The following is an 11,415-nucleotide window of genomic DNA, read 5'->3' as shown; positions in this document are numbered from 1 at the left end:
TGGAGCTGTACCCTAAAACTTCTCCCCAGGTGAGGGCAGCCTGTGAAGCTGTGTGCTAGGCCTTCACATTCCCTGTCCATAGGTAGGGAGATAGATAGGCAGCCTAGTGGAGAGGACCTGTTGGCTGATGGCCTGTAGCTAGGCTGGCAGGGACATCCTTGCAAGATGCTCAGCTCAGACTCCTTCCCACAACTGCAGGCCAGCTCTCAAGGCCTGGGGCTACCATTCTCTGCCACCTACTTCCTCCTCAGGGTTTCCTGCATCTAGGCCATAGACCCCTTCCTGTGCCCTCCCTCCTTCAACCTGGTCCATACTTCACAAGGTGCCCATGGTCCTGGCATTTCCATTAGTATCAGGGACCCCAGGACCCTCATCTCCCTGGCCTTCCCCTCTTGGGGCAGCAGGCACAGGTCTGAGGCTGGTGGTCCCTGGTGAGGGCTAAGCCTTGGCACCCTGCCTGCTTCTGTGCAGTGGGGACATAGGGCTGACTGTCTGGCAGTGGTACCCATCAGCCCCACTCTATGCAGACAACACTTTGCCATGAGGAGTGGGTGAGCATCCTGTCCACTCTGGGGACCCAGGGCAGGCTCAGGAGGGCAATAGGAAGGTTGTGTGAGCAGAAACCTTTGACCTCCAGATGGACAAGTGCTGAGTGCCAGCAGGCCCTGAGCAGGGCAGACAATGCCGGGCTCCTAGTTAGCTTCTTTTCCCAGCACCTCAGACTTCTTCATTCACACCTGCCTGGCCTCCTGGGCCTAGGTGGCCAGTGATATCTGAGGGCAGCCCCAATCCTGTCTTTTCAACCTCTACCATATCATCTAGCTCTTGCAAACTCCAGGGGTGTAGATGACCACATCACATAGGGGGACATCTGAGAGACCCCAGGAAAACCTCTTTACCCTCTTTCCTTCCCACTCCAATGCCTTGACTCATGGCTTCTCAGACCACCTTCTTGTCCCCAGGAGAATGCCACCGAGGAAAAACCCTAGATGACAGTGACCTGCCCTCTCTGACAGGGTGGCCAGGCTGAGAAGATGGGCTGATGCTCCTGTGTCTGATCCCAGCACCCAGCTGTCAGGTCCCCCTACTAGGCACAAACAGTAACCACCTGTGGTGTCGACCTCTCTTTATTAGGCCACCCAGCTGAGGCCCCAGGTTTGCTCCGTATGTGTGGGTGGTGAGGGTCTTCCTGGATCCTCAGTCCCTGCCTAGTGCCCATGATGTGCTCCCCTGGGGGACAGTGTGGGGGGAGAGGCAGCAGTGGGGAGAGAATGGGGAGGGGGCTGAACTCTGGTCTGGGGCAGGCTCAGGCTGGGAAGGGCGGCCAGTGGGGGACTGTTCCCGGTGGCTAGGTGTGCTGAAGGTGGGCGCCTATGTCCTAGGGGAGAGTTCTTGAGCAGGGCTCGAGAAGAGAGGACACCCTGGTTCTAGGGGCATGCTTGCTGGGGGAGTGCCCTCCCCTTGAGCCGCAGATTCCAGCAGGACTGGGACATGGAGGTCACTTTGCCATGGTGTACCTTTGTTTCTGTTTTTCCTGGACTCCCTGACCAGGGCTCTGAGCAGGCGGGCAGCTGAGCAGGTGTATATCCCACCCCTGCTGCGCTCAGCACCACAGTTGAGGGCCCTCAAGTGGCCACCCTGTGGGAGTGGGGCCTGGAGACAGAGGCGCTTGCTCAGGAGCCCAGGCCTAGGGCACACACTGCCAAGTGTTCCAGGAAGCGTCTTTCGGGAGAAGCCAAGTCGCACAGAGCCAGCTCCTTGGCCCCTAGCTGGATGGACCAGGCAAAGCAAACATGGGAAGCGGGAAGCAATTGAAAGTGAGAAACTTCAGCAAGTGAGAGTGCTTGCAAGAGTCCAAGGGCCTCCAAGAGAGAAACATCATGCGCAAAACACGGCCCCGGCCTCGGCTTGCCAGGCCACCCGCTGGCAGTGCGTTCTTTCCATCCACGGCAGCTGCTCCTCACCACCCTACTCCCTGGGCTCTGTCCCCCAGCCCACCCGCTTTGCTTTCCACCAGGCAAGGCCCACTGACCCCCAGCTGAGGGGGTCATGGCAGGGAGGCCTGGAGGGGGCTCAATCCACACAAGGATTATTCTGGGGTGTCCCTCCCAGCCTCTCCAGGGAAGGGTTGGCCAGACCTCTACTGCCTGGGTATCCCCGAGGGCCTCCTCTGGGCATAGCTATTTCCAGCCTCAGAGCTCACTGCTGTCTCTGGAGGTAGGGAGTTTGGGCACCAGAGACAGCTGGGCAGCTAGGCGCTAGAGTCCCCAGGAAGGGCATGAGCTGAGAGCTGACAGTAAAGTGACAGAGCAGCTGGTTGGCTCATGTTTCCTTGCTCTCTTGGCCCTCCCTCTGTCTCCTTGGGCCCCCCTTTGGCAATACTCGCAGCCTGCACCTTCCCTGGATCCCAGTGTGCAGCACTGTGAGGAGAAGGATCCTCCATGGGGTTCACCACACGCACTGTGCCTAGAAACAGTGTGGGGCTGAGTGGGTTGCAGCAAGTACTTAGCTTGTCCCCCAGGACCTGCCAACTGCTCAGCCATGGAGACCACCACATTCTCCATGGTTTGGGCCAAGAGGGGTTGGTGGGTGAGAAACAGGGGCCCTAGTCATCATTACTTTCTGCACTGGACTCCTTCCTTACCCAGTTCTGTCCTCATGAAGGTGATGTCCTCATTGTCCCTTCCTGCCCAGCTGTTCCCTCCCAATTCCACTGATCTTGATGGTGGCAAATGGCACCCCCAGCTGCCGTGCCCTTGGCCTGGGCCCACTGCAGGTACCACTGTCAACCTCTGTGCCACTCTTGGGTCCCTGCTGCAGAGCAAATGGGAGTAGTGGGGAGGAGGTTGGCCTTGTTTGGGCCTGTCCACTACAGGGCCACCTGTGCCCCCAGGGGAGGTCAATCAGTGCAGCCATTTGCACAGGCACATGGGCTACAGGACAGGGCTATTTCCAGCTCTGGTATGAGTTTTCTTATCCTCTTCCCAATGAGGAAGGGAATGTAGACACCCTGCCTAATAGGCGCCTGCTAGGCGCCCAAGACCCCAAAAAGGGCAGGAGGAGGGGAGCAGAGAGGTCAGCCCAGGCCTGTCCTGCTCTCCTTCTGCTCACAAGCTCACAAGTTTTCGGCCCTCGGGCAGTTTCGAGTCCCCCCCACCTCTTGCTGGTCTGATCAAGGCCTTAACCTTGTTCTGGGAGCTGGCCTCTCCTCCAGTGCATATACCCTGGGGGCAGGCAGAAGTGTCAGGGGAACTTCATTCTATCCTGGCACTTCCTTCTTGACCCAGGGCTGGAGGGCCTATCACCATGTGAGCTCTCAGAGTGCCCAGAACTTCTGGTGGCCACTTGTGTGCCTTGGCCTGCCTAGCCCTGGAGCCTCCATCATGTAGGCCTGGCCTTAGAGCCTAGCTCACCAGATCTTGGAAGACAAATGAAATCCCTCCTCACTTGTCAACTGGTGGGTTGCCAGGACCACCAGCACAGGATAAGATGGAGCTACAGAGTGTTTTAGAGATGGTGAGATGATCAGCCTCTACCACATATGCCTATAGGCTGTATGCACACAGCTGTTCCCAGGCTCCTAGAGAGCAATGACAATAAACCTGTCCTCCACTCATTATTTCTGCTCTTGTCATCTCTCCTTCACTCTGGAAGGCCTCAAATTTCTGTTGACAGAGGAGGGACAGGCCGGGGTCTCAGGCAGGGCTTACACGAGTGAACTCTATATGTGGACTCCAGACTCAGTCCTGCCACCATAGCTACTGGCCAAGTGCAGAGACAGCACAGGCCACACACCTGGCTGCACGATCTTGGTGCCGGCTATGCCCCCAAGAGGGTGTTTGTGTAACTGGTGGGTGAGCAAGGTCCTGGGGCTGCCAGTACTCTCAGTTCCCCACTCTCCTCTTCAAGGTGACATTGACGTTTGGGATTTTACTCTCCTAGATTTTCCAAATCCTTCCAGGGGCCCCTCCATGCTGTGGTGATCCCCTCCTACTTTTCCTGTTACACTAGGCCCACTGCAGGGAGATGTCTCACCCAGTGGGGAGCAAATGATACAGAATCATGGGTGCTGGAAGGAACACAGTGGCCCTTTGAGGGGCAGATTGCTGAGTTCGTGGCAGGTCCTAGGGTCTTTTGGCCAGGAAAGGGGAAGTGGTCACAGCTTCATGGCTGCAGCAGCCAACCTGCTCTCAGTAGTCTGGGAGCTCCAAGACTAGTCAGGTAGCGAGGGGGCTGTTAGAGAGGGGTCCAGTCCAGCACCCTACATGGAGGCCACAGCCACAGGCAACCCCAGCTTGTTCCAGCCTTGGGGGTCCAGGGTACCTGCTGTCCAGACTTCCCCTGCCAGGAAGTGGCTGCCCTGCCAAAGGTACCCAGGCTGAGCATCTGGCCTGGCGGCTTCTAAACCAACTCCTGTGTAGCCACTGTGCCCTAAATGGAACCCATGGGATTAGTGTCTGAGGTGTTTTCCTGCAAATTATCTTAATAAGACCTCATTTGAAATGCACAGGAGGCCGGGGGCTCACAAGGGGCCTTCTGCACAAGACTTGTCTCCCATGTGCTCCATCTACTGTGTTTGTACAGACTCCTTGCCTTTGACATCTTGTCCTTGGAACTTTGTGTACAGCTGGGGATGTATGTTGGGTGGTTTGGGGGTCGTTGGTTTGGGCAAGGGTCTGGGGATCCTTCTGGGGCCAAGAAGCCCGAACCAGCAGAAAGTGCAGGCAGTGGACAGGGAAGGGAGCCCTGGCCCAGGGACTGCTTGGTGGTGGGGGTTGTGGGCCCTGCCGGCCACAGAGGCAGAGTGGTCGGGTGGGCCAGAGCCTCAGGGTGATAAATGGCTTCCCTCGGAGCCAGGAGGCTTTGCCAGGGTCTCAGTCCTCTGAATTCAGTCTTGTTGACCCTGAGGCCCAGTAGGGGCCTTTGAACAGGGCTGCTTTGTGGGTGGACAGGGTGGTGATTTAGGGGGGTTGTTGGGGTGGGGTTTGTACATGCAGAGCTGGCACTGGGGACAGGAAGGGTGTCCAGAAGGCCCTGCCAGGCTGGGGAAAGCTCAGCTTTGGGGAGCCTGGGTTCCCATGGCCCCAGGGGTCTGAACTCAGAGGGTTAAGACCCCTGTGTTCATGTTCTGTTAAAAAAAGAAGCTCTGCTGGCTTAGTTCTCAGTGTCCACGAAGTCTGCAGGGAGTGAGGGTTCTGGGGGGCCATGAAGTGAAGTACAAGAAGAGTCTGTCCAGACCTGCTGTGGGCCCTGCTGTGTCATGTAGGGACATGTCCCTTTCCCAGCCTGGTGCTCAAACGTAAGGTACAGGGCAGACTGGGGCTGCTAGGCCTCCCATAGCCACTGCCCATCCCCAACCCAGAGAATCTGCTCTGGGGAAGCTGTGGGCAGAGGGGCCTTCAGCCCCCACAACTTCACAGGGCCTCCCCACTCAGCCCACTGGCCTCTCTGAGCAGAGGGGAGGCTGGAGCTATCTGCACTGCCCCCAGAGCATTTAAAATGAGGCATCTCCATCCCTCTGGCTTTGGGATATGTCCTTTGTGGGTATCTGCCACTAGCACAAGCCACTCCCCCACCCCTGCCATACCTTTGTTCCCACAGCTACAGCCTACAGTCCCTGGAGGCTCATCTCAAGGAGGACCAACTTCTTTTTTTTGTTTGTTTTTGTTTTTGTTACTGGGGATCGAACTCAGGTCCTTCCACTTGCGAGGCAGGCGGCAGAACCACTGAGCTAAATCCCTGGCCCAAGGAGGACCAACTTCTGACCAACACTGGGTGGCAGAACCTGAGTCTCATGGGCACGTGGACACCTGAAACCATGGGAGGCAGGCTGCTGGTGGCACAGGTGAGCCCTGAAGCCCCCTTTTGCCCAGGTCTGTTGGTCAACTGGAGCTTCTTAGTTTGTATTTTTCCCACCTGCAGGGCCCTTGCAAACCAAGAGGAAGGAGGCTCATGGGACCTGGGCAGCTGCTGCAGTTTGGGTAGGCTGGCCGCCTGCATCTTTGGCTCCTGGGGACCCTTTGGCGCTGCAGGGCCTGGAAGGAAGCAGGCTGGGCCTGCCGTGGAGTTCTTGGACCTCACAGGGCCTATGGCTCTCTCTAATTGCTCTTTCTAAGAAATCCCTCAAAATCTTTTGCAGGAAGGGAAGCCTAGAAGGAGAGGCCCAGAGGCCTCTTCCAGGCGGGTTCATGCATGACCAGCCTTCAGCAGCTCTGCACCAAACTCAGCAGTCTTGGACCTTAGAAAAGAGTTTTCTGGGACTTCAAACTCTAGTTCTAGGCACAGGGCACCCCAAACTCCACCTCTGCAGAGGCTCCTTCCCCTCTCTACCATGGAGCCACCCAGTCTGAGTGGGTTATAAGGTTGGAACAGCCCAGCCTGGGATTAGGGAAAGAGGAAAAAGAGACTGGGGGGGTGGGAGGCCGAGCCACTATGCTCCCCCTCCCACGTGTTTACCCACTAGGGCCTCATCAGCCTGTGGGGCTGGTGGAAACCATGAGTTGGTCTGAGCAGAGTCCCCCACTCCAGCCTGGCTCAGACATGGCTCCCTGGAGCTCCCTCAGCACCTGCAGCTTGGGTAAGGCTGCACAGAGGGCAGGGCAGTGGACCCAGTGGCAAAGGGTGTGCAGAGCTGGGCCTGGACATTTCAAGGGGCCTCAGAAGGCCAAGAAGGAGCCCTGCTCATGTCCCCTCTATCAGTCTATATCCTGTACCCCTAGCCTGGGACCCCATCAGGCAAGGGGTATGTAGAGTTTAAGGGCTACTGTGGGTTCTCCTCTCTCTTTGCTACCCAGAGCCTCCATCCCTCCCTGCCTACTGCCCCCTTTCTCCAACTTGTAGTTTCCAGGACATTCCTTCCCATGTGGACAGTTTAGCATCTTGGTCACCAGCTACTGCAGCCTTTCTGCTGTACCCATGCAGGGCCCAGTGCCACCTTTGGAAGCGCTGCTGTTGGAGAGCAGCTAGCAAACTGCCTCAGTGTGAGGGGCTTAGCAAACACTCAACTCCATGGAGCTGGCACACTACTGGCTCTTGAAAGATTCCTAGGGAAGGGGTAGACCAGGGCCCTGTGGTCTAGACCAGAGGGAAGCTAGGAAGAAGCACTGGGGACCAAGGAGCCTTGGTGGGGACTTGGATGCTCCATGGGGATGCAGGCAAGTGGTGCTCACCCACAGGAGTCCCGCTCCATGCCTTGAAGTCACTTGTAGCATAGAGACCCAGGGGCAGCTGCAGGGGAGGAGGTTAGGGCCCTGGGCCCAGGCCTGCAGAGGGCTGCACAGACCCCTGGGAGGGGAAAGGAGATGGCTGAGGCCACCTGTCTACCATGAGAACAGAGACCTGACCTTAGGCCAGCAGTCCATGAGACTAGGACAATTGGAGGAAGGTGCAGTATTGGGCCAGCTGGCCTCAGAGAGTCCATATCCCTGTGTGCCGACCCCTGGGAGGCTCCACAGGGTAGAAGAGAGGAAGAGAGGGTCTTGTTGCCCTTGATGACAGCTCAGAATGCGGATGCCTTCTGCCTCGGGGCTTCATCAGCTTCTTGTCATGGCCCCACTGTAGCCCTATACCAGTCCTGCTTCCATTAAGCAGCCTATGCCCTCCACATAGGTGCTCTTCTCCTGTTGGGAAGGGGACAAGGGTTCACCCTTTCTCTCTGCCTCCTGTAAACATCAACCATGTGAGCATCAGCCATGCTTGCCCAAGTCCCCACTTGGCTCCAGACTCCCTGCCCAGGATACCTGGGGCCCTGGGGCCATTTAGGGGCTCCACAACCTGGGCACCATGTTCAGCTGCAGCATACTTCTGCTTCCAACTGACTCAGCCCTGAGCCTAGTCCCTCCCATTTCTCCTATCACGGGGAACTGGGCCCAGGTCCCTGGGCAGCTACCTTCTCAGGGACAGACATCTTGACCCCAGATCTGGAGAGGCCTTTGCAGACAAGCCCAGTGTCCCCTTTCTCATGGTCCTGTGCCCTATGGGGCTGTCCAAGGGAGGACCCTGTAGGGCCAGGAGCTATGTGGGGCTGTTGGAGTAGCAGTGGAGCAGGTATACTTCCTAGGGGCTATCAGGGTCTCTGGGAAGGAGCTGAGAGAGGAGAGAGGACTTTCCACTGTAAATATATTGAGAGGAGGCAGCTCAGAGATCCATGGTAGCCAGATGGGCAGGGAGGCCCCTGGAGTGGGCATGTGAGATATGGGGCATCAAGGTCCAAAAGCCTTGCAGGGGCAAAGGCAAGGAAGGGTCATGCAGAGCAATAAGGGTGATCACCGAGTAACATCTGCCCTGCTCACAGCCCAGGGTGGAGACAGGGGTCCGACTTTGCCACACATGCACTGTCCTGACTGAATGGGGACATCAGGAAGAGCGGAGCACCCAGCTGTGTTTCCTCGGGGAAGGCAAGTCTCTAAAACAGATCGTGCCGCTTCAGGCATAACTGGGTTCACTCGGCATGGCTCAGTGGCCAGGGCAGTAAGGCTAGGGCAGGTGAGGTCCATTCACCTCAGAAAGCACAAAAGCTGGGTCCACTGGCCTTCAGCTGGAGCAGGTGGTGCTGTGTGTATGACTAGCCATTCTGACTTGCAGCTCAAGTGCCAGGCCTTGGGGTGGTGGAGGGACCCAGATCCCCAGCGAAGGCATTGGCGTGGATGGCCTTCCAGGGTCCTTCTTCCTGGGACCATCTATGACTTGTTGCCACTTGGCTGTGGCCTGGCCTGCAAGTCCTGGTCAATTGGATGAGCTATCATATCTTTTTGGCCACCAACTCCAGAAAGCCAGGTACCCGGGCCTGTGACACATTCTCTGCCCAAGGCCAGGTGCTAACATGTGACCCTCACTGCTGGGATCCAGAACTCTCTTTCACTTTTCAGGACAGGAGTCTAGTCAGCTCTGTTGGGTTCCAGTTCTGCAAAGACAGGAGTCTGGACAGAGACTTGGGCCTCCTTAGGAAGGAGGCTGCTGGCCCACGCAGCCTCTGTGGGGCAGTGATAAATGGGCAGCATAGGGCTGGAACACCTTGTAGGACCCTAAAGACTGCATGAAGACCAGCAAGGACCCTGCCTGATCAGCATAGCCTGGTTCTCCCTAGGTAGCCATGGGAGGAAGCCAGTCATGTTAAGAAAAGGCACCACAGATGCAGCCCGGCCAGTGCAACTCGAGCCACCTGTGACCCCGGACTCCCTCTGTCCACTGAGTGCTGGGGGCTCTTGTTCCTCGGTGCAGTCCTGGAGCTGAGCTGCCTCTGTTCACTGCCCATCATGAAGGTAGGTGAGACTCACAGGCCCCCAGGCCTCCCTTCCTTCTTCCTGGAAACTCCTACAAGCCCTTTGGCTCTTGCTTCCTACCTGGCTGCTCATGGCGCTGCTCCTTGCTAAGCCTCTGCCTTCTGCCTGCATCCTCCTCCCAGGCTGAGCATCCCTCAGTCACTCTCTGCAGCAGGCACTGCCAGGCACCTGCCCTAGCCCTCAGCCTGGCTGCAGGAAGAACTTGGCCATTGCCTTAGCAGGGTCCCCAGACTCACTAAGGCCCAGTGAGGCACTTCCAGCATCCTCTCCCAGCCCCCCATCCCCACCCTGCACGCCCTCAGTGCCCTGCCGGCTAGCTCAGCCTGGGCCCTCTGTCCAGCTACAAGCTGCTCACAGCAGGGTGGGCAAACCTCAGCCTAACCCCAGATTCCAGGCGTGGGGCTGGCTGCCGGCTGCAGAGATAAATCGAGGAAGTCTCCCCTGGCCCTGGCCCCGGCCAGCCCCCTGCAGTGGGCAGGCAAGGGAAAGGAGAGACCCTAAAGGCCTGTTTGCTGTCCCAGCTGGGCTCGCTGCATGCCCCTGCCTCTGCCCTGGCTCTAGCCCCATCAGATCTGAGGACATAAGTCCATGGGGGCCCATCTGGTGCTCTAGCCTGGGGGTGGGGAAGGAGACAGAGCTACTCCTAAGTGACAAGGAGATGGCTTCCAATCCCCAGCTTCTCAAGGGTCTCTGGGGTGTACCCACTCCTCCTCAGCTCAGCCTGGAGGCTCACCATGACTTGAACCTACAGTCATCTTCCACAGAAAGGGCTTCGGTAAAAGCAATTTAGCCCTCTCCTCTTCCATAATGGGAAGAAGATTGGACAACTTCAACCAGAAGGGGGGGCGGCGGGGAGCATGGCACAGCCCCCAGGGTCCCTGCCACTACCCATTGGGAGCTCCTGTGTCCCCATGCTGACTTGCCAGGGGGAGCTCATGGTAGCAGGCACCTGTGACCAGCAACCTGACTTGCCCAGGATCCCCATGTCCACCCAGCCCTGGTTCTCTTTCTGCCTCAGACTGCACCTTGCTATCTGATAAGGCTCTGGCTTTGGGCTTCTCAGAGTGATTGCCTGGCCTATCGGTGGGCAGGGAGCATCCCCTAAGCCCTTGGAGCCTGGGGCCTGTGGCTTTTCTGGAGCACACAGCCCTGCAACCAGTGAGGTAGGTGGCACTGCCAGCAGATGAGGACACTGGATGTCCCTGCTATAGAGGTCAGGAGATCAGGGGAGTCCCTGGGCCCGCCATGCTACAGGGGGCTAGGGGCTCCTTTTTCTAGCAGTTTCTTAGGGGGCCTCAGTGGCTAGTCTTCTGGGAGACCCTCCTTCCCATGGCTCTGGCTTTAGGGGCTCTCATACTGAAGTGGACATGGGCTCAGTGTAACACCCTGTGTTCCCAAAACCTTCAGCAAAGGTGAGAGCGGCAGGCAGGGCCATGGGACCCTGAGGCCCTGGGGCCCAGGCTGGAACTGAGAGCTCAGTGTGAGGCCAGATTCAGAGCTCCCTTTGGACCGGCCGGAATCTGGGTGGGCCCAAGGTCAGGGAGCCTTTATTGGCAAGATAGAGACTTGGTCAGACAAGGAAAGGAAGCAGAGGTGGGGGTAGTAGCTCTTTCACTGTGGCCCGGGGAGGCTGAACTGGACCTGGAATGATGTGCCTTCCTCTCAGGCTGCTGGAGGACCTGAGGAGAAGGAAGAACCCAACTTTGGGGGCAGCAGGGAGGGGGGCTGGGGTCACTTCCTGCCTGTATCCCCCAGAAACCCCACCTCAGTGGCCAAATGGGTGTCATGCTACCCACTAACCTCACGGGGGCGCAGGAGACAACAACATTATCAGCCCAGTGGTGAGGAACTCAACTGCTGGAGCCTCGGAGGCTGAGCTAGCTTAGTGAGGCTCCCCCATCCTCCCAGAGACTAGTCAGCCTGCCTTGCCAGGCTTGCCGATGAGCACCCCGAACTCTGCAGTCCCTCTTGCCTCTGACCACTTTCGTCTGCCCTTGGGTTCTCTCCACCTTCCCAGAGCCAGGCTTCGGAGATGATGATCTTGGGCCCACCCTAGATAAGAAGCCCTGGTCAGTCTGCATTTGGGGGAAGCTGCCTGGTGGTGTGGAGGATGGGGCACTGCAGTTGGGGCTCA

This window comes from Heterocephalus glaber, unplaced genomic scaffold (assembly GCF_053883595.1).
Source record: "Heterocephalus glaber isolate CG9 unplaced genomic scaffold, H.glaber_assembly_v1.0 deba00000594, whole genome shotgun sequence".
Taxonomy (NCBI): Eukaryota; Metazoa; Chordata; class Mammalia; order Rodentia; family Bathyergidae; genus Heterocephalus; species Heterocephalus glaber.
Note: the sequence above shows the minus strand (reverse complement) of the source record.